The sequence below is a fragment of the Doryrhamphus excisus genome, chromosome 17 (genome assembly GCF_030265055.1).
Source record: "Doryrhamphus excisus isolate RoL2022-K1 chromosome 17, RoL_Dexc_1.0, whole genome shotgun sequence".
In the NCBI taxonomy this organism is placed as follows: domain Eukaryota; kingdom Metazoa; phylum Chordata; class Actinopteri; order Syngnathiformes; family Syngnathidae; genus Doryrhamphus; species Doryrhamphus excisus.
This window is the reverse complement of record NC_080482.1, coordinates 10,295,225-10,320,873: the sequence shown is the minus strand read 5'-3', so window position 1 is coordinate 10,320,873 and position 25,649 is coordinate 10,295,225. Positions and strand designations below refer to the sequence as shown.

The window sequence follows — 25,649 nt, the reverse complement described above, 5'->3', positions numbered from 1 at the left end:
CGAATTAACCTAGCATGTTTTTGGAATGTGGGAGGAAACCGGAGTACCCGGAGAAAATCCACGCATGCACGGGTAGAACATGCAAACTCCACACAGAGATGGCCGAGGGTGGAATTGAACCCAAGTCTCCTAGCTGTGAGGTCTGCGCTAACCACTAGACCGCCGTGCCGCCCTGTATAATAACAAAAAATTTAAAATAAATAAAAATAATTAATAAATAAATATTAAATATTTAATAAAAAGTTAACAAGTTTGATTCCCTGTTAATATTTTTAAATTGCAATGATTTGCAATGATTTTTACATACAGTGATAGCTGTGGCGTTCAATGGCAAGACTATGCACACGTGCAACCACTTAAACAGCTCCCATTATCTGCCTTATATTATGTCCAATTAAAGCTCATTTCGTTAAAATACCACGGAAGCAAGCCACTGGCTTTCACCTCCCCATAGCCTGCTGCAGAGATGCAAGGAAGGGAGAGTACTTTCCATTTATGGAAGTGGGGGGCGGGGGGCTGGGGGGAGTAGGAGAAGGGGGCGGGGTCCTGTGACTCACCAGCGACTTCCTCAATAGTACAGACTAAAAAAAAAGTAGCCGGCAAGCTGCACAACTTTGTTGACCACAGTCCTCCCAGGAAAGTTTTTGAGCGTGTACTGCTGGCGGGCGACGCTGCCGACTCACCGGAGCAGCCTCCACTCACGAGCCCGCGTCATAGTGCTCGATTCCCGGCTGACTGACACCCAGGCTGCCCCGTGTCAGATCCTGCTTCAATTCCTGGTAGGACACATGGATTTTTATTGATTTGATCTTCCTGACAGTCTTATAGCTAAATGCATGCAAATACACACGGAAGTTGTGTGTGTTTGACGGTTTAACTTTGTATGTATGTGCCTAATGAACTTCATTCAAACTTTGCATGGATTTAAAGGAACAGTATCCACACAATGCTACTTATTGCATTCTAAGGTCATATAACTTTTCTAATTTTTGCCATAATCTCACACTTATTAAAAGCTTTGGATATACATTTTCTGTTGGCATCATGTATGATGATTCTTTTAAATCAGAAAACAAAGAATATATGTTATATATGTGTGTGTATGTATATGTAGATATGCTAAATCTAATTTCAATGTCTTTTTAAATTAATTTCAATTAAAAAGTTACATTTAAATATCATCTTATAAAACGAATAAATCTTTGTTCTGTTTTATCCACACAAAAAAGAAGTAACTTTCCAAATAATAATAAAAAAATAAATAAAAACCTGGGTCAGTGTGAAAAAAAAAAAAAAAAATACAAAATTACTACTAATTACTCTAGCTAACTAACTAATTATTCAAAAGTAATCCAAATAGGGTCAACAAATTGTACATTTTTATTGAAAAAAAATATATTTTTTAACTTAAAAGAAGATTTGAAAAATCTGCTTTTGTGCTTTTTAAACATTACAATTAAAGGAAAAAAAATCTACTATTTTTTCCAATACATAATATGTGGAACCAAGAGTTATACTTGTCTGTAAGTTTGTGTTTTGTTTTTAAAAATAAGGACAATTTCAATAGAATTTTAAAGAAAATTTCCGAACAATAAAAAAATAGAATCTTTTTGCGATTAAATTCCTTTTTATCTGAAAACAACAAATGTAATTTTCACATTAAAAACTAGATATGTTGTGATTGCATTTTGTGGCAATAGTGAGCGCAGGCACGGCCAAGATAAGGCTTGATAAGGCTTTAATGCATCACTATTTAGTCAAAGAGAAAGAAAAAACACTTCTCATTCATCTTCTGCCAGGTTGCGTTTTTCCCTTTCTTTACTTGTTACACCGTAAAAAAAGACCCTCCATATTGTGTATTAGAGTGTGGCTATGGCAGAATATGCATGTGTTATAAGTGTTATTGCGTCGAACCTGTGACGTCTGCTCACCTGTTGCACAGTCACAAGGTGATGTGGGAGTGAAGGGAAGCACATATGATGCAATTAAATACACATATAAAGCTTACAACACTTTACTTTAGCAGTAAAAGAGAGACTGTAAAAAAAAGAGGGCTGTGGCTAGCTGCTAGTGTTAGCATTAGTTTACTAGAAGTAATGTAACACCCTTCAAAGCCGCTGCTAGCGTAACGCTTAGAACATTAGCTTGAAAGTAAATGATATATGAGCGACTACAAACAAAGGACTGCAGCTAGCTACTAGTGTTAGGGTGGCGCTAACGACATTAGCACATGTAATTCAAAACCGCTGCTTTGTTAACACAAACGCTAAACATTTGTGAGATACCACAGAAGAAGGGCCGCTAGCGCTAAAGTAATTCTATGAAAAATAGCCTACCAACAGAAGTACTGTGGTATGCATTTGCCTACCTGGGCTTTGTTGTAATGTGTTTCTGACCATGGGCAAGCAAATAGAGCCAAAAAGGTAGCGTCAATTGTTTCTGTGGTGGTCCAAATTTAATTGTGCCGGGCCATTCAAAAATAACTGAATGCAACCTAGCGCTTAAAAGCCACTGGTAGCTGCTTGTGCAATGCTTACATGAGCTTAGCAGTAGAGGTTTAATTTGACTTAACAAAAGCAAAGCTGTGGCAAGCTACTAGCGTTAGCATGGTGCTAACAACATTAGCTTACCAAGAGATTTTGTGATTGATACTACTGGTAGTGTAAACAGCAACATTCTTGATTTCTTGTGTTTATAGTCTCTAGTTGTTGTGACCTCGGTTTTGTTGTGAACAAAGAACATATTTTAAGGCCTTTGAGTCGCTGTGCTGCTTTTCAATCGTTTGGCGGCACTTTGGACGGAAAGTGCGCGTTCTGTTGGATCCATCTGCAAGAAGCCGCCAAGAGGCTGTCACTATGTCTGTCTCCTTTTTAGCATCTTGGAAACAGGCCTCAGTGACGCCTACGGGCTGCATAATATGTTTGTTTGCCTCCCTCCTTGTCCTCTCGTCACTGTTTTTATGGCGTGCATGCTCATATTTCTCCGAGATCACTCAGTGTTTGCCACGGGTCAACCCTGTGTGGTTGCTGGAGGCCGGCCAGCAGCTGAAGAACTCCTTGTGGCTGGCATCGGTTTTGAAAAGCAGCTCAAAAAGAACAGGCAGTCAAGTGCTTGCAGGTGCTTAGAAAGTGGACATTTTTACCCCTTCGGGGACAAATCTGCATCGACACCAAAAGCTTTAATGTTGGATGGCATGGGTTCAAAAATGTAGTCTCCAAAATGACTGAAATGTCATGAATGAATGATAACATTACATAAAACATCTGTTTCAGCTAAATAAACCACAGCAGTGCAACAAAGTGGGTGTTCCGAACGAGCTAGCGGGAGTCAAAGATCCTCTATACTAAAGAAGCAGTCTGTTGTTTTTAAGCACGTGCTGCAAAAGCGCTAGTCAAAGATTGTCCACTTGTCTTTTTAGGAATCTACTGCAAAAAATCTCGTCAAAAATTCTTAATGACAAGAACCCAGCTCCTTTTGTACTGCAGTTGTCTCATCAAAGATCCTTTAGATCATTTTTGTTAGCCTTTATTGCACCAAGGCTCATACTGTAATTCTGTAAATGTACTGTAAATGGAAAAGTTGGGGGTGAATGGAAATGTGTATGAATGACTCAGGTTAATTACAGACATTCTATCATCTAGTGGAAGAGATTTGAATTTCTTGTCACTGTAAAATCTAAAAATCTACAGTAATTTTACAAGAATAAAATCAAAATCTAGCAATAAATTGTCGTAATTTTCTTCGTAATATGAGAAAAAGTAGCATTTAGTAGCTTGAAGTTGATATTCATTCATTCATTTTCTACCGTTGTCTTGGGGCGAGAGGCGGGGTACACCCTGAACTGGTAGCCAGCCAATCACAGGGCACATATAGACAAACAACCATTCACACTATTTGGAGTCGCCAATTAACCTAGCATGTTTTTGGAATGTGGGAGGAAACCGGAGTACCCGGAGAAAACCCACGCATGCACGGGGAGAACATGCTATCGCCACACAGAGATGGCCGAGGGTGGAATTGAATCCTGGTCTCCTAGCTGTGAGGTCTGCGCGCTAACCACTCGACCGCCGTGCCGCCCTGAAGTTGATATATTTAAGAAAAAAAATACGTTTTAATCAAAGAAACAAAGAACGCTAAGTTGTAATTTTTGGAATAAAAGTTATAATTTTATGAGAATTAACTCAAACTATTATGGGAATAAAGTCAAAATATTACAAGAAGAACATTTCCAGCAAAAAAGTTTGAAAAAAAATCAGAAATGGAAAAAAACAGCATTTTTTGTATGTCAAAATATTAAGACAAAGTCGTAGTATAATGAGAAAAAAGTCATAGTTTTACCAAAATATACTTGTAATATTTTCCGACCAAGGAAATTAAATTGCATAATTTCCTCCTTTTCATAGCACCCTACTTCAGATGGTAGCGCTCTGCTGTTTAAGGCCCTACAGAAAAAATGAAAATCAATTTTCCATGCAGATCCACTATGTCAGAGGTTTTTAAAAATGCAGTGGTCCCTCGCTACATCACTGACAGAGTTTTTTTTTTGTTTTTTGTTTTTTTACAGCGTATGAACGCGTATTGTGCTCTGCATTCTGATTGGCTGCAATGATTGCAGACCTGCTAATCCGTCTCCGCCAAGCCTTCCTGTGCAGTACAGAATGCGTTTGGCTTTGCCAAATTTACACAAATGCTGGTAGTGTGACTCTGAAATGCTGCATGTTTTCAAGTTTTATACCCGACAACACCCACAATGTTGACGAAACTTTCTGCTCCCCAAAAGGCAAAGTAGAAAGAAGAAGTTGCGGCTGTAGGGCACCATTACGGAAGAAAAACGATGATAGGAGCAATACAAGGATACAAAAACACTACAGTACAACGGAATTGCACCAGTATGAGGAGTCTAATACGCGTAATAGTTAAAATTCAAAGGACGTTTTGAACTTTTTGGAGTGTTTAAACAAGAGAGAAATGTGAGGCCCCCATTAATTTCTTGCTTTGAGCCCCCAAGAACCCCCCCATGGGGGTATCCTGCCTCTCGCCCAAAGACAGCTCCAGCATAACCACGATTCTAATGAGGATAAGTGACACAGAAAACAGATGGATGCCTTCTTTTATGTCATCATATCTACTTTATATCGGATAAAAGGAGTTTAAAAGGGACTATAGGGGTGTTAGTTCAAGTCTAGAGGGCTCTAATCTTGTTCAAAACTGTATTTAGAAGTGTGTGTTTGAATATATTATGAGCAAGGAAAAACAGGTAGTGCTAAATGTATTTGTGGCGGTCCACTTGAGTAGCCCTGATGTGTTGTAGGCTTAAACACATTCTAGTGCAAATTCTTTCCCTTTGTGCCCGAAATTGCACACAGGGGCGCGTGGCTGGCAGTAAGAGTGCGTCTGCATTCCCTAAAAGATTGGGGAAGTGACCTCAGGTTTCCTGTGTGGGTGAGGATGTCCATGTGTTACGGTGAGGGGTGCGGGACTTCCTTCATGAAAGCTCATGGACGTTGTTAACATGATCCTTCCAGCCTGTGGGAGGTCAAACACCCCCCCCCCCCATCCCCATCCCCAACTCTTACACAGTGTTGCTTTAAAGCAGCATCAGCGTTATATAAGTCACTGACTTTGCTGGTGTTGTAATTACACTCCTCATGGGATATAATTACAGTTCTGCACCTAGCACTTACCCGCTAATTTTAAAAGAAACGCTGTTTTCCCTGGGAAATGGAGAAATTATAGGAATTGTCGGATATATTCTAATTACAGACACTTGTTGAATTTTCTGTTTATTTAAGAAGCAGACTATCCTGTACAGTCGGTCAATTATGTAAGGCTTTTAATTAATAGCACCATTTCAATCAATCTTTCTCATCACATGTAACAGAAATCTCACGCAGCAGAAATACAGTCAAACCTCAGTTTTCCAACGCCTCATATTATGTATGATTCAGTTTTTGTGGTAAATTTTTGCAGATTTGCGCCGTTTTTTGTACATTACTGAGCGTAACAAACAAGTCTATTTGCCCTGTACTGTATCGTTTTGTGGAATCGAGTCCCCAAACAAGGTACCCTATGCATTGCTGACTCACTGCCAATGCATTTTTTTTATTGTTGCGACTGCAAAGTCAACAATTAGATAAAGAAGGTGAGAAACATACAAAGAGCTATAATTATAGTCTATAAATTGCATTTTATATTTCCAATATACATATTATATATTAATTAATTATAGAGTAATTATAAATTAATCCTTTCCAGAATATGAGCGACTGAAACCAAAACGGACTCTAACCAAAACATATTTTCCCATACACAATCATGTAAATCCAATATTTTGGGTGTCTGAAACATTCATTCATTCATTTTCTACCGCTTATCGCTGGAGCCTATCCCAGCTGTCTTTGGGCGAGAGGCAGGGTACACCCTGGACTGGTCGCCAGCCAATCACAAGGCACATATAGACAATTTGGAGTCGCCAATTAACCTAGCATGTTTTTGGAATGTGGGAGGAAACCCACGCATGCACGGGGAGAACTGTCTGAAACATATTAATTGAATTTACATTATTCCTTATAGGAAAGTAGTCTTGATGTTGGTACGTCTTGGTTTTGGAAAGAATAATAATAACAAAAAGGATGGTCCAACATTTCTGTGGTTAAGCATTGTTATAATCTTGCAAGTGTACATTGATAACTATTTTCAGGGTTTTGATGTTTGTCAAATATGAGAACCATGTCATTTTGGGGTTGATTTAGTAGTGTAGTAGTGTAGTATCTGAGAAAACAATGAAAATATGTTTTTGTAAAATGTACAGTATGCATGTACCACCTCTAGAAATCCTACAATTTGTATGTTTATACTTTTATGCTTCACTGATAGTTTGTTCATCAAGCATTGAGCTTTTGCATTTTCTTATATTAATGGTAATGGTTTTATTTCCTTTGAACATGCATCAGATTACAATTGAATGCATCACATAATCAGTTCACAGTTCCACATGTCCAAAAGGAGTAGTTACATTTGTTCACTTCCTGCTTTCAATACAGTTTTTTTTTCTTTTTTTTTTAATTTTTAAATTTTGTAATTTTTTGTCACGTGCCGAAGTACGAGGTGATATGACCATGCAATTACATAATGGGTACCATAGTAAGTGTCAATATAGTGATATGTATAGCACATCATGACTGGTTCAAGACTCTTCATCCTTGTATTTAGCAAACATCAACTGCTTGTATTGTTTCTTGAATTGGCTCATCGTTGTGCATTGTTTGAGGTCCTTACTCAATCCATTCCATAGTTTGATTCCACATACTGAAATGCTATGGCTTTTTAACGTAGCACGTAGTGTTCCCTGAGACATAAGAGCAGCTTTGACAGTCAATCCGGCCTCACCATTTGCAGGTGAACATAACTTCCTATAGGATAGTAAATTGTGAATGGAATTACAACAGGCAAGCAGTGTGGATTATGACGACCAGGCTAAAGGCTACACAGTAGCTCCGATTTAATCTGTTTGATTATCTTACATTATCATCAGGAGGGTTATGAGTGTGTTTTTTTTGCCATTCACAGTTTGGTTTGAAAGAGCAAAGTTCTACCACTCTATTGGTCTAGAATGAATTATGCTATCTTGGAAACACATACTGGGATAGCCGTTACAAATAACCAGCACAGATGGGAATATATTTTTAGTCAAGTCACATTTAAATGGACAAATAATTTGCTATGTTTTGGTATACAGCCTGTAATTTGATGTATCATCGTCACACTGGACGATCGCTAATGACCTACTAATAGCACACCCTATGGCTGATGGAGGAAAATACTGCTGCGTATGGAGAATTCCTCACATAAATGAGGTAACGCAGCGGCATGTATGCCCAAAATCCCTGCTAGGATACAAGTTATGCATGACATTGCAACCCCACATCATCATAAATCAATAAAAGAAGGCAACCCCTTGCTGGGTAATGTTGTTACTGGGGGTGGATTACGACTTTATTGACCTTAATTTTTCATGGAGTTTACGTGTTGTAATACCCAATCTTCCCTGCTATTATATGCCGTTATGGTGTGAGTAAGACCTCAGTCATTTCATGGCAGACGGCCGCCTCACCCACATAACTGTCAGAGTTGTTTTATTTGTGCGGAGGTTGTCATCATTCTTCCTGTTCGATGTTCTTGCTCGCTTACTTAATTAGGCAATACTGGGAGAACATGTGGCAAGCAGCCCTCAGCAGCAACAACGCCTGCAGGCCCGAATGTCACCTTACAGCAAAAAAAGAAAGTAGGCGAGTAAGACTTCCCTTTATCTTTGGCAGCTTTGAGGCATCTTATTTGTCCCCCCCTTACTGGATGTTGTCTCGATAAGGCTTTAAACATGCCAGCCAAGAAAGAATCCAGACTCATGAGAACATCTAATGCACATGCATCTGTGGTTTCTTGTCAGAACTCCGCATTGAGCAACTGTCGCCCAAGCAGGAACCAGAAGGACGTGAGTTGTTGTGCTGCCAGTTGGTTGGGAATGAGATGCGCGTTGTCTTGTTCGTGAGTAAATTTATGACCGCTCAAGAGCATTCCTCTCACTGACAGTAAACATTGTTAAAATCACAGCTCGGCATGATGAAACTAGATCACGGCTATTCGACTGAAGCTAAATAGTTCTGGGAGACCTCCTGCAAAACGCGAGTCAAAGAGCCTCTACCTGACAGGAACGCTGTGCTGTTTTGAATAAAGTTACATCATTGCTATTTGCTTAAATAGTCACCTGAATACACACCTAACCCACGAGGCGAGGCGATGCACGAGATTGGGTCGACAAGATCAAGACTAGATGAGAATTTAACATTAATTATAAGGAAAGTAAAATAACAAATATGAATGGACAAGCAATCTTTTTTATTTAACAAAGTCAAAAAACAATGCAGGTGTGTTTTGGTATTGACGCTCAAAGAATATTGTTGTCATCATATTTTGAGACCAAATCAACCACTGTTCTAATAATAATAATAATAATAATAATAATATTAATAATAATAATAATAATAATAATAATAATAATAATAATAATAATAATAATAATAATAATAATAATACTATATAATTGTATATACTACTACTACTAATAATAATAATAATAATAATAATAATTATTATTATATTTTATTTTTAATATTATATAATAATAATAATTATTATTATTATATTTTATTTTTATATTATTATTTTAAAATAATATAATAAAATAATGATTTTAATTATTATTATTATAACAATAATAATATAACAATATAACAATAATATTAATAATAATAATTATTATTTTTTATTTTCTGGCTGCACGGGTGAGTGGTTAGCGCGCAAGCCACACAGCGAGGAGATCCAAGTTCAATTCCACCCTCGGCCATGCATGTTCTCCCCATGCATGTTTTCTCCGGTTTCCTCCCACATTCCAAAAACATGCTAGGTTAATTGGTGACTCCAAATTGTCCATAGGTATGAATGTGAGTGTGAATGGTTGTTTGTCTATATGTGCCCTGTGATTGGCTGCCGACCAGTCCGGGGTTTACCTTGCTTCTCGCCTGAAGACAGCTGGAATAAGCTCCAGCACCCCCGCAACCCTTGTGAGGATAAGCGGTAGAAAATTAATAAATGATTGAATAATAAGTTCCGCTCTATTTTTCCACTTGTTGTTCCAATTTGTGTGTCCAAGGTCTACCTTCTAGGCAATGTGGGCTGGGTTGCATTATGGAGGTTTTTCCAGCTTTCAGACACACTTTGCTGAAACTGAGTGAGAAAGAAGGACAAAATAAGCAGCCAAAAAGTTACCAATTCCACACAGAATAGTTGGCCATAGTCAACCATAAAACAGAGATAATTAATATTGTGTTTTAACCTACTGCAGAAATGCTAGTCAAAGATCTTATAAATGACTGTAAATAATACTCTGCTGCGTTTAAGGATCAACAGTAAAAACACTGGTCAGTGATGCTCTATATGAAATAACATTCTGCAAAAATGTTAGTCAAGGGTTCTATAAACGACAGGCTTGTTCTGCTGTTTTAAGGGTCAACATCATAACGTCTTTTGATGACAGCATCCTTTCAGCCAAGTATTTACAGGCGTGGTGTCTCGCTCTCACTTTTGTCTGCGAACTAGTGTGGATTCTACAGATGAGGGCATGCTCAGACAAGCCAGATGAGCTCTGTGCAGCATGCTGAGGTGTGGAATTATGTCACTATTGAATTGAATTGAACGTATGTGCAGAAGCTCTGATTGACTGGCGACCAGTCCAGGGTGTACTCCGATTCTTGTCCGAAATCAGCTGGATAGGCTCCAGCATACCCCCCACGACCCTAACGTGGACAAGTGCCATAGAAAACAACTTGGTGGGTATGTGCAGAAGTCAATGAGGGGTATGCACTCAATACTATTCAATTAGTAACCTGTTGAGGTTACCTTGGCGTCCAAAAGGATGGGTTCTCACATTACTGGACTTCACTGGACTTCACTCTGACGGTTCCATAAATGGCAGAAAGTGTCCTTGGTGTGTCCAAAAAAGGACTTCTCCTTGCTTGTTGATTTACGACAGGGACGAGCTAAACAGGGAATTTTTTGGCGTCTCCTGTTGGCGTTAATAGAGAAGAGTGAAGGGATGACTTAAGGAGAGGAGCGGCCCGGGCACATCATGTAACCCACAGGCTAGTCTGTCATCAGGCTGTCAGAGGAAAAGCTTAATAGAAGTCAAATGCAAGTCTTCCACTGTGTTAGTTTACTCGGTGCGTGCCACCTCTTCACCCTGCAAAGCTTTCAAACAGCTTTTTACCGCTATTTACACTTGTAGCTAAGAAGTTCTTGACGTTATCAAGCAGTGATTGCGTGAAGGATACTTGGAGTGAAGCATTCACTTCACTTTTATTTGTCATCTATTCAATGAAACGCTACCAATGTTGGCACTTCGCTCCTCTTAGTATGTTTTTGGATCAAAGATCCTCTATATGGGGCGGCACAGTGGGCGAGTGGTTAGCGTGCAGACCTCACAGCTAGGAGACCAGGGTCGATTCCACCCTTGGCCATCTCTGTGTGGGGTTTGCATGTTCTCCCCGTGCATGCATGGGTTTTCCTCCCACATTCCAAAAAACATGCTAGGTTAATTGGTTACTACAAATTGTGAATGGTTGTTTGTCTATATGTGCCCTGTGATTGGCTGGTGACCTCTCGCCCGAAGACAGTTGGGGTAGACTCCAGCGATAAGTGGTAGAAAATGAATGAATGAATGAATGAATGTTTCAGACACCCAAAATATTGGCTTTACATGATTGTCTATGGGAAAATATGTTTTGGTTAGAGTCCGTTTTGGTTTCAGTCGAAAGGATTAATTTGTAATTACTCTATATTTAATTAATATATAATATGTATACTGGAAATATAAAATGCAATTTATAGACTATAATTATAGCTCTTTGCATGTTTCTCACCTTCTTTATCTAATTGTTGACATTGCAGTCACAACAATAAAATAAAAATGCATTGGCAGTGAGTCAGCAATGCATAGGGTACCTTGCTTGGGGACTCGATTCCACCAAAGGATACAGTGCAGGGCAAATAGACTTGTTTGTTACGCTCAGTAATGTACAAAAATCTGCAAAAATCTACCAGGAAAACGGAATCATACATTATCTGGGGTGTTGGAAAACTGAGGTTTGACTGTATTTGTGCTGCGTGAGATTTCTGTTTCATGTGATGAGAAAGATTGATTGAAACGGTGCTATTAATTAAATGCCTTATATAATTGACTGGCTGTACAGGATAGTCTGATTCTTAAATAAACATAAAGTCCAGGGTGTACCCCGCCTCTCGCCCGAAGACAGCTGGGATAGGCTCCAGCACCCCCGCGACCCTTGTGTGGATCCTCTATATGACAAGAGTGTGCTGCTGTTTTTAAGGACCTGGTGCAAAAACATTAGTGAAAGATCTTCCGTATGACAGGACTATGCTGTTTTTAAGTACTTCCTACAACAACACCAGTTAAAGATTTTCTATATATTACAAGGGTGCTGGGTGTACTGCAATAATGCTAGTAAAGGATCCTTTACCAAGGTCCACATAGTGAAAAATGAAAGAGTCAAGGGCCACTTTGACGAAAAACACAAGAAAGGACAGAATCTGAAAAAGGCCCCCCCATTCCAAATTCAGCCTTGGTGGAGGTCTGCACTCCCCAAAGTGACATTCTAGTTATATATGGTCATGAAAGTATTGTGTCCTAAAACTTGTTGCATGGTACCGTAAACTGCAAACATCCCAAGCTCCGTGTGATTTGCTGCTTGTGAACACGCTGTCAAACAATGCTGTATTTCAGCATAACGATTTCCCCTGCTTTTTATGTTGCACATAGCATATCCCCTTCGTCATGTGGATGGCGGAAAGTAGCTGGAATTTTTTTTTGCAGACGAAGGGAATATTCGGAACGATGGAGAAAGAGAGAGGTGGTGTTCACTTGAGTAAACGGCACAGGAGGTGGAGGAGGAGGAGGCTCGCCGCTTAGCAGCTGTCACCACATTTCTGTGAATAATCGCTCATGTATTGTATTTCACTGGCTGACTTTTTGGGCCCGCAAAGTGCTAGTTGCTAAATGTGTATTTTTGTCAAAGCCACAAAAGCACAGATGGACAAATGCTCTAATGCTTAATAAGCTACATTATAAACAGTGGCCATGAATCACAGCTACATAAGCCAAAAGAATAGCCCTCAGCAGAATGGCCGACTGTATCTTTCACACAGGGTGGTACATGAATATATATTAATTATGACAATTATGGTCCTTCTTAGGGCTTTTGGCCATGCAAACTCCACACAGAGATGGCCGAGGGTGGAATTGAACTCAGGTCTCCTAGCTGTGAGGCCTGCACACTAACCACTCGCAATTCAAGAAACAATACAAGCACAATACAAACACAATACCATCTTCACACACACAGGTGTAGCGGGCTGGACCGGAGAGCCTACTGCCTACCCCCGCGATTGGCCCGCTGGCTGCTGGGGCTTGGCGGCTCGCTCGGGGTGCCCTGGGCTGCAGGATATTTTGGTCTGGTCTGCCTGGCCTTCCTGGGGGTCCCGCTGGAACCAGCTGACGCCGGGGCTTGCCCTGGTGTCATGGTTGGCGCTACCTCCCTGGATCTGTCCTGGGTCGCGGGCGCCAACGTGCCCTTGGGGGGGCGTTCACCGGCCTCCAGGCAGTGGGGTCCGCGCTGCTGGTGGCCTGAAGTCTACGGTGGTGGCTTGGGGTTGTTGCACTGTGGTGGCTGCTGCGGGGACCGGGCTGTGTGTTGGGAGGGGACCTGATCCTGCTCGTGGGTACGGGGGCCGGGGTGGCGTGTGGGGATGGGGAGCATGCTCCTCGGGGTGGGGCCTGCTGGGGGGGCGGTGCTCTTTCGGGCGTTTGGGTGTCTGCTGCCACTGGTCCTATGCTCTGCCGCATCGCTGTCCCTGTCTTTGCCCATCCCCAGTCTTGCCTTAGGGCTCGTCGGGGATGGTTCTCCGGTACGTGGGCGGAGCGCTGCTGGTTCTGGGGGCGGGGGGGGGCTGGCCCTCCCGGTGGATGGTGGGGTCCTTCGGGGGCCTTGCGCTGGTCTTAACTCCTCGGCTCTGGTGCGTGGCCTCCCCGTGACTTGGAGCTATGGCTCTCCCTCACGGGGGTGAGCTGCCCGGTGGATGTCGGCCGGCGCAGTGGAGCGCCTCACCACTCGCCTGCTCGCCCCCTCCGCTTGCTCATGTGCGGGCCTCCTCCCCTCGCCCGCTCCTTTGTCTGCCACACTGCAGTAGCCCTGATGCCGTGGTCGAGGGGAGTTTGGGGGTGCTATGCCTTGGCGGTCCGTACCTCCCTGGGCTCGGGGCCTGGTTGTGGGTCTGGGACCCCTGGGTCCCCCACCCTGTGATGCCCCGGACGCCCCACCCGGGGACGTCCACAGCATGTGTGTGTATTGAGTGGATGGGGTGTGCATGTGTCTGAGTTTATTTTATGTATTTATTGTTTTAAATACTTAGATAATTAATGATTAGTTTTATTATAATTATATATATATGTATATATATATGTATATGTGTGGATGTGTATGTGGGTATATGGCCATGTAGATATACGGGGGGGGGGGCTCTGCGGGGGTCTGGCGTAGGGTGTTCCATCTCAACCGCGCGGTCCTCCATGGGGCAGTGTGCCCGGGCCTCTTCTGTCCTGGCCGGGGCGGTCCTATGTCGGTGGTCGGGCCTGGGGTTACCTGGGGCGGGCCGGGTTCTGCTTCCTGGGGGTGTGTGGGGGGCGGGAGGCGGTGCCTCCGGCCGTGGACGGGCTCCCTTCCGGCCGGCAGGGGCGCCCCTGTGCCCACGGGTGTGTGGCCTTCGATGCCCTTCTGCCCTAGTAGGGTATGGTCTCCCGCTGGTCTTGGGGGTGCGGCTCTCCTCCGGCCTGCTGGCGCCCTGTTGCCGGTTGGGATTGCTCCTCCATGGCCTCTTGCTGGTCTCTTCGGGGAGTTGCTTCGGGGGCGGGTCTTGGGGAGTCGGCCCTGGCTTTGCCCACACCCACGGGGCCGGAGGATCTCTGGCGGTGGGGGCTTGACCTGGCTGCGCGGGGCGGGGTTTGCTGGGTGGTAGAAGGCAGTCTCTCTCCTTTTGTCATTCTCAGTGACAATTACACATTCACACACTCGCATTCACATACACAACACACCTCCATATGGGCAATCACAGCACATGGGTGCTTCTCTATACAATCTACTCTCTTATCCCTGATGTTTATATAGTATTGGTATGCTATTATTACAGTAATAATGATGTCAAGCAATGAGATTTTAATTACTGTAACTGTATGGTTGCAATTGTGTTTACTATCATGGGTCATGTCCTCATTGTTACTATTGCTATTGGTAAGTTGGACTGTTTCATTCCACTGATATCATCTCCAGTGTGACCCTTAGCCATCATTGACATTTAACTGTTCTGTTTGTCACTGTTGTTGTTTTGGGAATTCTTGTTGCTGCTGTTTTTGTCTCTCCCTCTACTGCCCCCCCCCCCCCCCCCCCGACCCCACCTTTCTCTTCTCTCTTCTTCTTTTCTGTTCTTCTTCTTGCTCCGGTCCGGTCGTCCCAAATGGCATAACAAAGACGTCAAATAACGGCAAATAAAATTTCATGGTACAGGGAAGTTGTAGCCAACACCTTTCCTGACACAGAGCAAATCTGTCTAGCATGTAAGGGCATTTAGATCAACAATACTATCTGCCCCAATGGCTGGACGGGACAAAAAAAAAAAAAAAAAGAAACAATACAAGCAGTCATTGGATGGTCATATCACCTCGTATTTTGGTACGAGGTGCATTATTAAAAAAAACAAAAAAAACAAAAAAAAAACAAACAAACTGTATTATGGAAAGCAGGAAGTGAACAAATGTAACAGTTACTGATTTTAAAAGTATTTTAAAAAAAGTATTTAGGATTTAATAAGCTTTGCTTCTTCCTACTCCTTTTGGACATGTGGAACTGTGAACTGATTATGTGATGCATTCAATTGTAATCTGATACATGTTCAAATGAAATTAAACCATTACCATTCATTTTCCACTGCTTATCCTCACGAAGGTCGCGGGGTTGCTGGAGCCTATCCTAGCTCTTTAGAGCGAGAGGCGGGGTACACCATGGACTGGTCGCCAGCCAATCACAGGGCACATATAGACAAACAACCATTCACACTCACATTCATACCTATGAACAATTTGGAGTCAACAATTAACCTAGCATGTTTTTGGAATGTGGGAAAAACCCCATGCATGCACGGGGGGAACATGCAAACTCCACACAGAGATGGCCGAGGGTGGAATTGAACTCGGTTCTCCTAGCTGTGAGTCCTGCACGCTAACCACTCATTCACCATGCAAGTGTTTTTCAACCAATCTTGCTCAAATTTTACACACGCATGCTTGTCAGTCCCTTATAAGTGTTTACCAAATTTTGTGGTGCCCCCCTGACGTTACAGTTTTTTTTATTGTGCATTGAGCTGTGTGAGAAATGTCAAGTGAACCTTACTAATGAGGTTTCATAACTAACATGTGGTATATTAGTCAGGAAAACTAAGGAGCGTAGGCAATATAGTAGGGGTGCACGCTTGTCAATTTTTGACACTTTAATATGAAGCGGTTCAGGAGTAGAAGAGTAACTGAGCAGATGTTGGGAGTTTGGGTGTTAAAAATGTCAAATTCTCGTACCGGTATTGTGAATATGCAGTACTTTCACACAGCCACTATCCTGCCTCTGTTAGAGCTTTAATACGACCAGAACAGGTCACCAAGAAAACTTGGTCACCATATTCAAAGTGTATTTTCTCCCATAAAACCATAGCATTACGTGTTCCGTGTCTCCTCAAGAGTCTGGCAACCATCACCAAATTTTCACCTCCACGTTCTTTGCTTCATACGTTAGCAATTCTGCCCCCACCCCCTTCGCTTTAATGGTCCAAAACATCCAGCTTCAAACAGAACCACATCCAATGGCGGCTATGGAAATGAGATCAATGGGTAAAATAGGGGCCAGACGGCGAGCAAAGCGAAACGAAGAGGGCCTATGACACAAGCAGTATGACCTCACCATGCAAGTATTCAAACACCCCCCTCCCCCCCACCTTGTCCCTGCCCCTTATCCCCTCGTATGGCTTCTAGTACTGGTGCCTGGAAACAGTTTTAACGGTTCTACGTTGTTTTTAACATTGATGCGCTGCTTTTTTGTCATAGTTCCTGCATCTTTTTTATTGGACACAGGAGCAGCATGAGATCGGGTAGGATAGAGATGTGCCGAAGAGATCCAAACCGACAGGCCTGTGTGGCTGAACATAATTCAACCACTGCCATTATCAGTGTTTTACCAAAGCACCTGTTTGTTTTTTTTTTAAAGAAAAAAGAACGGTGTCTTCCCTTTTAACAACAGCAGAGACTTTGCATTTTATCAGCAGTAATGAATTAGGTGCAGAAGACGAATGGTGTTTTGCATGCGTGCATGATAAAGAAACGTGTGTGACATCGGGAGATAAGCAACTGATGGATTGCAATTCCGTTTTGGCAAAGTCGAGCCTTTCGGGATTTTCGATCCTTCTGCCTCTTGAGACCCAAACAAATCTGCTGTGATCTATTGGAGAGCGAAAGGAGGTTTTGTTTTTGATAGCGGCCATATCAGGTCATTCAGGCTTAGATCTTTTATTCTGTCACCACTGAATCACGTCTTGTGATTGATCAAACTTGGCCTGCACACTAAGGCAAGAACTAAAGGACATGATTCTTGGGGAAGAAACCAGAATCAATGAAATGCGCCACTGAACCCCAAAACACAAAACACACAAACAGTAAATCCAAGCAGTACATAATGCCTTAGAAATGGCACAAAAAGGGTTTGATTTCCCGCTCGGGCATCTGGAGTTTGCATGTTCTCCCCATGTGTCCGTGGGTTTTCTCCAAGTACTCCGGTTTCCTCCCACATTCCAAAAACATGCTAGGTTAATTGGCGACTCCAAATTGTCCATAGGTATGAATGTGAGTGTGAATGGTTGTTTGTCTATATGTGCCCTGTGATTGGCTGGCGACCAGTCCAGGGTGTACCCCACCTTTCGCCCTAGAGAGCTGGGATAGGCTCCAGCACCCCCGCAACACTCATGGGGATAAGCGGTAGAAAATGAATGACGGAATGGTTGAAAAACACCATCAATAAAAGGGTTCGATTTCCCGCTCGGGCATTGGAGTTTGCATGTTCTCCCCATGTGTCCGTGGGTTTTCTCCAGGTACTCCGGTTTCCTCCCACATTCCAAAAACATGCTAGGTTAATTGGTGACTCCAAATTGTCCATAGGTATGAATGTGAGTGTGAATGGTTGTTTGTCCATATGTGCCCTGTGATTGGCTGGCGACCAGTCCAGGGTGTACCCCGCCTCTCGCCCGAAGACAGCTGGGATAGACTCCAGTATACCCAAGACCCTCGGGCATGGATGGATGCAGGAATTCCAAGATTTTCCGTCCCCCTTTTGATGAAAGTCACACCGTGTCACGGCCTGTCCACATGAGAAAATAACTTTTTTTTTTAGAAAAAATAGTAATGTTGTCCTTTGGCAAGTTACTTCATGGAAAAGTTTCTGACAACTGAAAGGTGCAGAGAGGCGGCACAATGACATCAAAGATTTCACAACACACATGTGAACAGAATTCTAATGTGATAAACTTATGCAGATTCTCCAAAAACGGCTTCCTGTGGTTGTGTGTTCCATATTTGTTTACTTCCATCTTCCATCCGTCACCGCAAGAACTAAATCTGTATTAGCGTGGACAGATCCACAATGAACACACAGTCCTGAACCCACAACAAAGAATTCTGGAGCTGACATAGCAATGGGTGGGGTGGGACTGTGAAACAGCAGGGGGGGGGGTGCAGGCATCGTCAACATACATGGCAGCATGATTTATGGACACCTTTTGAAGTGAGATCATTTCAGCTGCTGGCTACATTTTTCTGGTGCTGGTGGAACGTGGAGAAGGTTGAAGAACACGACCCTTGGGTCACTGACCTCCTCTGATGTATACCTCAAATGGTTGCTGGTCAGGTGAAAAACATTCATGACCGTAAAGAATGACCTGATAGGCTTTGGAGGTCTTAGTATTTGCTGAAGTTCAAGAAGGACAAGGACACTGTGGTGCTTTGGTCCTTCACCCAGAAATATCAATGGAAATTTGGAAATGTCATTGCTTTTGTTAAACTTGGAATTAGAGCTCATATGTTGATTATCCAGTTAATGTACAGCTATTTTGGTATTCAAGTAATTGTTTTTAATTTAAATACGTAAACATTCTCTGATTTCAGACTCTCAAGTGGGACAATTTTTAATTTCTTTAGTCCTCCATTACAGCAGACCTACTACCTTTGTGTTTTGGACTAAACAAGATATTCACCCACATCAGCTTTGACTTTATTGCCTCTTTTCTGATGCTGCAGACCAAACCACTAACGAGTTGAGCTTGGGTCATATTGACTCGGTGCGACTGAGACTACATCAAATAACAAAATTTAATATTGCATTTTTTCACTGCATTATGATCATGTTATAATTAGGGCTGTCACTCGATTAAAATATTTAATCATGATTAATCACATTTGTTCATAGTTAACTCACAATTAATCACATTTCATCGAAGATAGAAAAGTTTTTATCTATAATAAGTAGGGGAAACCTCTTTGTGGTAAACAATTCGATGCACAACTACAACGATAATTACATCAAATTTTATGTAAAAGGATATACATTTCAGAACTACACATCATTATTTAAAACACTACAGTCAAGTAAGCATTTGTATTACTATATTTTTTTGTATTAGCATATTAGCTCTTAAACTTGCTCTTAAACATGAATTACGCTGATATCGGATGTCATTGCTTTTGTTAAACTTGGAATTCGAGCTGATATGTTGATTATCAAGTTAATAGACTAGCTATTTTGGTATTCAAGTAATTGTTTTTTTTATTTAAATACGTAAACATCCTCTGATTTCAGCCTCTCAAATGGGACAATTTTTAATTTCTTTAGTCCTCCATGAAAGCATACCCTACTACTTTGGGTTTTGGACCAAACAAGATATTCACCCACATCAGCTTTGACTTTATTGCCTCTTTTCTGATGTTGCAGACCAAACCACTAACTAGTTGAGCTTGGGTCATATTGACTCGGTGCGACTGAGACTACATCAAATAACAAAATTTAATATTGCATTTTTTTCACTGCATTATGATCATGTTATAATTAGGGCTGTCACTCGATGAAAATATTTAATCACGATTAATCACATTTGTTCATAGTTAACTCACAATTAATCAAATTTAATCAAAGATAGAAAAGTTTTTATCTAAAATAAGTAGGGGAAACCTCTTTGTGGTAAACAATTCGATGCGCAACTACAATGATAGTTACATCAAATTTTATGTAAAAGGATATAAATTTCAGAACTATGCATCATTATTTAAAACAATACAGTCAGGAAGCACATTTTTGTATTACCATTTTTTTGTATTAGCATACTAGCTCTTAAACTCGCTCTTAAACATGAATTACGCTGATATCGGATGTCTTTTGCATTGTTAAACTTGGAATTAGAGCTGATATGTTGACTATCCAGTTAATAGACTAGCAAGCATATTTTTGTATTAACATATTAGCTCTGAAACATGAATTACGCTGATATTGGATGTCAATACTGATTCTAGATTCTAGACCCCCAATCGCATCTACTTGAGTCTGTGTCCTGCCGTTGATGCTCCTCCAATGAGGAAAAACAAGGTACCACCGGATACTGTTTCTATTACCAGGGTTGCGAACATGCCGAGTTGATATCATACAGGTGACGTAAGCCACCGTTGCTGTTTGTTGGCTCTGGATACCACAGACTCCACTCTGCTGCAGTGCTCCAGATCCATTGCCTTGGCCCTCAGTCTCCTCTCGAATAAAATGTGTCCACTTTACAGAGTGCTTCTCAAATTGTGGTGCTAGCCCCCTTGAGGGGGCGTGAGAGACTAATCATTTCTTCAAGGGTAGCAGGTCCTTAAGTGTCTTGTTTCATTAACAATACTGGTGCCAGCAACTCATACAGTGGTTTGTACGGATCAATATCATCAGGTTGTCATTTGTGTTGGTACTGTTGTTAATTACAGCGTCTCAATCCTACAATTTTGGTCTTCCTCTGAAGAGTGAAATTGTTTTGATTGTTTTGTCTTCATCGATTAGATGAAAAAAACAGTTAGTAAATATAACAGGTTGTACATCTTGAAGGGAAGTATCTCCAAAGAGTTTTTAAACAAATGCCGTGTGCTTGTGTATGCAGCTGTTGTTCCTGCACTGCCCCCCCCCCCCACCAACACCATCAACCAGAACTGTTTTTGCTATCTAGCCTTCGTTTTGCTTGCTTTAATGGCTGTAATGTATGCCGGTCTCTGTGAGGTTTAGCTAAGAAGCTGTCATTGACTCATTTGTGTTGTTAAAAGCATCATTAAGCTCATATTTTTTGGCTTTTATAGCAAATACCAGGAATATAGTTGTCATAGTCTGGAAGTGGAGCACAGGGATGTTTCAGGGTGAAAGATTTTACAGTGTATTCACAAAACAATGTGTAGGTTTAACTACCTGCATTGTTAAAAGTGACATATTTATTTGTCTTAGCCAATTCCCTGAGTATGCATCCCAACTTTGTGGGGATGTGTTGATGCATCTGCTTTCTGCCTGTTTTTGGCACAAGCTCATCACGTTTGCACATCGCCATCCCTTTATAAAACACGCTAAGGCCAAGTACCTTGCTGTGAAATGAGTTAAAAAAAAAAAGTTTATGATGATGTGGTGGTGTGAGGACACTGTTTGCACGTTGCCACGGAGATGCGCCTGTAAGGAGAGAGGTGGGCGAAAAAATGGCGGTGCAGACCGGAAATTACTTTGAAGATATTCATCTGTCAGTTTCATATTTTGGCAGGTGACTCCGGGCGTTGTGAAGAAGCCAACAATGACTTTATTTCTCTGCACATGAACCCTTTTGCTACGTTTTACTGGAAAAAATGAGAGATTTTTGAAGAAAAGAAAAGAGTTTTGGGAGGAATAAGCCTCTATAGTTAGACAGAACCAGAAGACTTCAGTAAGGACTGAAGTACATGTGACTCACTACATTAGATCATCGGCCATCATTAGTTTTTATGTTATTATTTTACATATTTAACATATTTTTAGGGCTGCATGGCGGGTTGAGTGGTTAGCATGGAGGCCACACAGCTCGGAGACCGGAGTTCGATTCCACCCTCGGGTATCTCTGTGTGGAGTTTGTTCTCCCTGTGCATGCGTGGGTTTTCTCCGGGTACTTCGGTTTCCTCCCACATTCCAAAAACATGCTAGGTTAATTGGCGACTCCAAATTGTCCATAGGTATGAATGTGAGTGTGAATGGTTGTTTGTCTATATGTGCCCTGTGATTGGCTGGCGACCAGTCCAGGGTGTACCCCGCCTCTCGCCCAAAGACAGCTGGGATAGGCTCCAGCACCCCTGCGACCCTCGTGAGGAAAAGCGGTAGAAAATGAATGAATGAATATTTAACATATTTTTAGGGCTGCATGGCGGACGAGTGGTTAGCATGCAGGCCACACAGCTCGGAGACCGGAGTTCGATTCCACCCTCGGCTATCTCTGTGTGGAGTTTGCATGTTCTCCCCGTGCATGCATGGGTTTTCTCCGGGTACTCCGGTTTCCTCCCACATTCCAAAAACATGCTAGGTTAATTGGTGACTCCAAATTGTCCATAGGTATGAATGTGAGTGTGAATGGTTGTTCACACTCCTGCCCGAAGACAGCTGGGATAGGCTCCAGCACCCCCCGCGACCCTCGTGAGGAAAAGCGGTAGAAAATGGATGAATGAATGAACATTGTTAAAAAGACAAGATGCTTCATTCTTCCAGGCATATATTTTTGTCACATTTTCATAACAAGATGGGTTAACTTCTTTTTCCACTTGTGTGGCAATTAAGAATGTCAAAGAATATTACACATTACACTATAATCTTCAAAGTTATGACTATGGACCAAATTATTTTCTTCTATAGTTGTTGTTTCCTCTTGATATTGAAATGTTATAATTATTGTCAATAATGAAATGGTGCCACAAATACTGAATGTATTAAGTCAGGCAAAGATGTCTTCCTATGTAGGCATGGATCTCCAGGGTCAACTTGCATCACTGCAGCCATGAGCCACAAGCCTGGATGGCTTAGAAATAATTGCAAGCAATCGCGGGTGTGAACGCCACATCTTAGTGTGTGGCACCCGTTTGCGGCTTGGCAAATCTTAACATCAGCAGACCTCCTGCAAATGACCACACATGTTATGGACGTGTCGCATACTGTTAGCAATATATTTAATAGCTTGAGGCAGGAGGTTTTTGGTCTATGAGAAGACGCTTAAGACGTCTACCATGAATGTAGAGGTTCTAATATTACCGTAGTTTTCCATGCATCCTTTTTGATGCTGCTTATCCTTGTGGGTATGCTGGAGCCTATCCCAGCTGTCTTTGAATAAGCGCGGGGTACACCCTGGACTGGTCGCCAGCCAATCACAGGGCACATATAGACAAACAACCATTCACACTCACATTCATACCTATGGACAATTTGGAGTCGCAAATTAACCTAGCATGTTTTTGGAATGTGGGAGGACCTGGACGAACATGCAAACTCTACACAGAGATACCCAAGCAGAGATTCAAACCCAAGTTTTACATATCTCCTGAGTGTGTGGCCTACATGCTAACCACACATCCACCATGTGGATCCTAGTTTTCCATATTTATTTTATTTTTCTAATAAAACTGGATCCCCAGATAGATGATGCGCTCACACTCTGGTCCGTTTCCTCTGTCGGTACGGTTCATTTGATTATTCGAATTCCGGCGTGCACCAAACAAGCGAACTTGCAAGTGAACCTTGGTGCAGCAGCACTATTTGAGTTTCATCACTTAATATATCACGAGAGCTGTGCAAAGCTATTGATACAGTATCTTCTTTACTGCTCAGATTGTTTCAACGCAGCCTCAATATAATAAAATAGTCCTTTGATACAGTAGATAGATAGATAGATAGATAGATAGATAGATAGATAGATAGATAGATAGATAGATAGATAGATAGATAGATAGATAGATAGATAGATAGATAGATAGATAGATAGATAGATAGATAGATAGATAGATAGATAGATAGATAGATAGATAGACTTTCTTTATTGTCATTGCACAATAACACAGCAGGGAAATTGCCAACAAAATGTCATTGCCTGGCTCCCGTATAATAATAAATAATAATATGGAGAATAAATAGATTACATCAAATATGAACAATGTACAGCGTAAACAGTAATTTGTACAAATAATTTAAATAATTTAGAATAAATAATAATAATTTCAAGTTTTGCGTGTGCGTTTGGATGTGGGCAGGTAGAGGCTTATTTGGCATTGAGCAGGGGGAAGTAGCTGTCTCTAAACCTAACATCTAATGACTGTAATGCCACTGTCACTATGATATCTTCCAGGACTTAACCTACTTTTTCCATTTGGAGTTAGCGAGCATATATTTGTGCTTGACAGCTTTACACCATCCTTGTAACCTTTCTCTCATATTATTTACCATCTCGCCGTGCATCCACAGATGAGTTAACAGGCTGTCACAAAATCCACTACTCTCTTTTCTCACCCTGGCTGCAGTCCTACTGCCATCTAAACATATACCAGAAGTTGCAGCAAGGGAAAAAAAAAAAAAAAAAAGACAACCTTGCATTCTCCAGGCAGTGACTCTCCAAAACTGGAAGGCACACAGGAGTCCGCCGCATAGTTTCCTCAATGCAAACCAGATGTCAGGCACTAATGCATGGCAGCGTTTTTCTCGTACTCAAAGGAAGACAAATGTAGGCCAAATGTGTTGTATGTAGGCTATCCGCACACAGCTGTATAAAAATAAATCCATTCCACAGATCCCAAACTTCCTTCATGGTGGTTTGACAGGAACTATATGATTTAGAGTCACTGTGATGTTATTGTTGAGATGATAGCATTGTGAGCACCCTCCGAGCTAACACGTCATCTAGGACGTTACAAACGTATATTTCAAGTCAAACTAAATTAGTGCAAGCTTTTTAAAGCAGACACAAGACTAATATTAGATGGGCTCCATTAGAACAAACTACAAAGGCATCTGTGGGGTTTTCTGGCTGCAGGCGGTCATTTTCTTCTAGTTTGTTTATGATGGTGGCCCTCATTTGATTCCTCTGTCACCTCCCACTCCCACACCAGGCCATGTTTAAATACTCAGCGGCAATAACGGGTTTTGGGTTTCAATGTCTGGTCGTAAAGTCATTCTAGACCCAAGATTTTTCGCATAGGAGTAGCTATGACGCCCAACACCAACAAAGTCATTGATCCTGTTCATATTAAAGAGTCTATATATACAGTAATCCCTCATTTATTGTGATTGTCCTTGATTAGCACTTTCTGCAAAGTATGGTTCCTTATTTATAAATTGAGAATTTTCAAAGTTATATCATCGAAAAAGTATTTAAATACGTTTTTAATATTAGAGATGAGACAGTGCCACTGAGGAAAAGGCAGGAAGCAGAACTGGAGGTAGCAGAGATGAGGATGCTGAGGTTGTAATTGGGAGTGACCAGGATGGATAGGATCAGGAAGGAGTACATCAGAGGGACATTACATGTTAGCCTTGGAGATAAAGTCAGAGAGGCCAGACTGAGATGGTTGTCAGATGAGAGATAGTGAATATATTGGTAGAAGGATGCTGCCAGGTAGGAGGCGTAGAGGAAGACCAAAGAGGAGGTTTATGGATGTAGTGAATAATAATCAGACTGTGCTTCCAGTATAACAAACGAAAACAAACTGTGTATGTATAGTTATACTGTATATTTTGTATTTTCATTTTTAATAGATGTGTCTGCACCTACCTCACCAAAACAAATTCCTAGTATGTGTTCAATCATACCTGGCAATAAACAATTTCTGATCCTGAAGGAGGACATGAGGGTAGTTGGTGTGAGAGAGACAGATGCAGAAG

General features: G+C 41.6%; 1 protein-coding gene across 1 annotated transcript in view; it reads left to right on the top strand.

The window, feature by feature from the left end:
- Positions 1-598: 598 nt before the first annotated feature.
- fhl3a (four and a half LIM domains 3a) overlaps positions 599-25,649 on the top strand; it is a 46,522-nt gene continuing 21,471 nt past the window's right edge. Inside the window, exon 1 of the mRNA XM_058053439.1 lies at positions 599-779. The gene's annotated coding sequence lies outside the window, so the exon portion shown is untranslated. The remainder of the gene's footprint in view (positions 780-25,649) is intronic.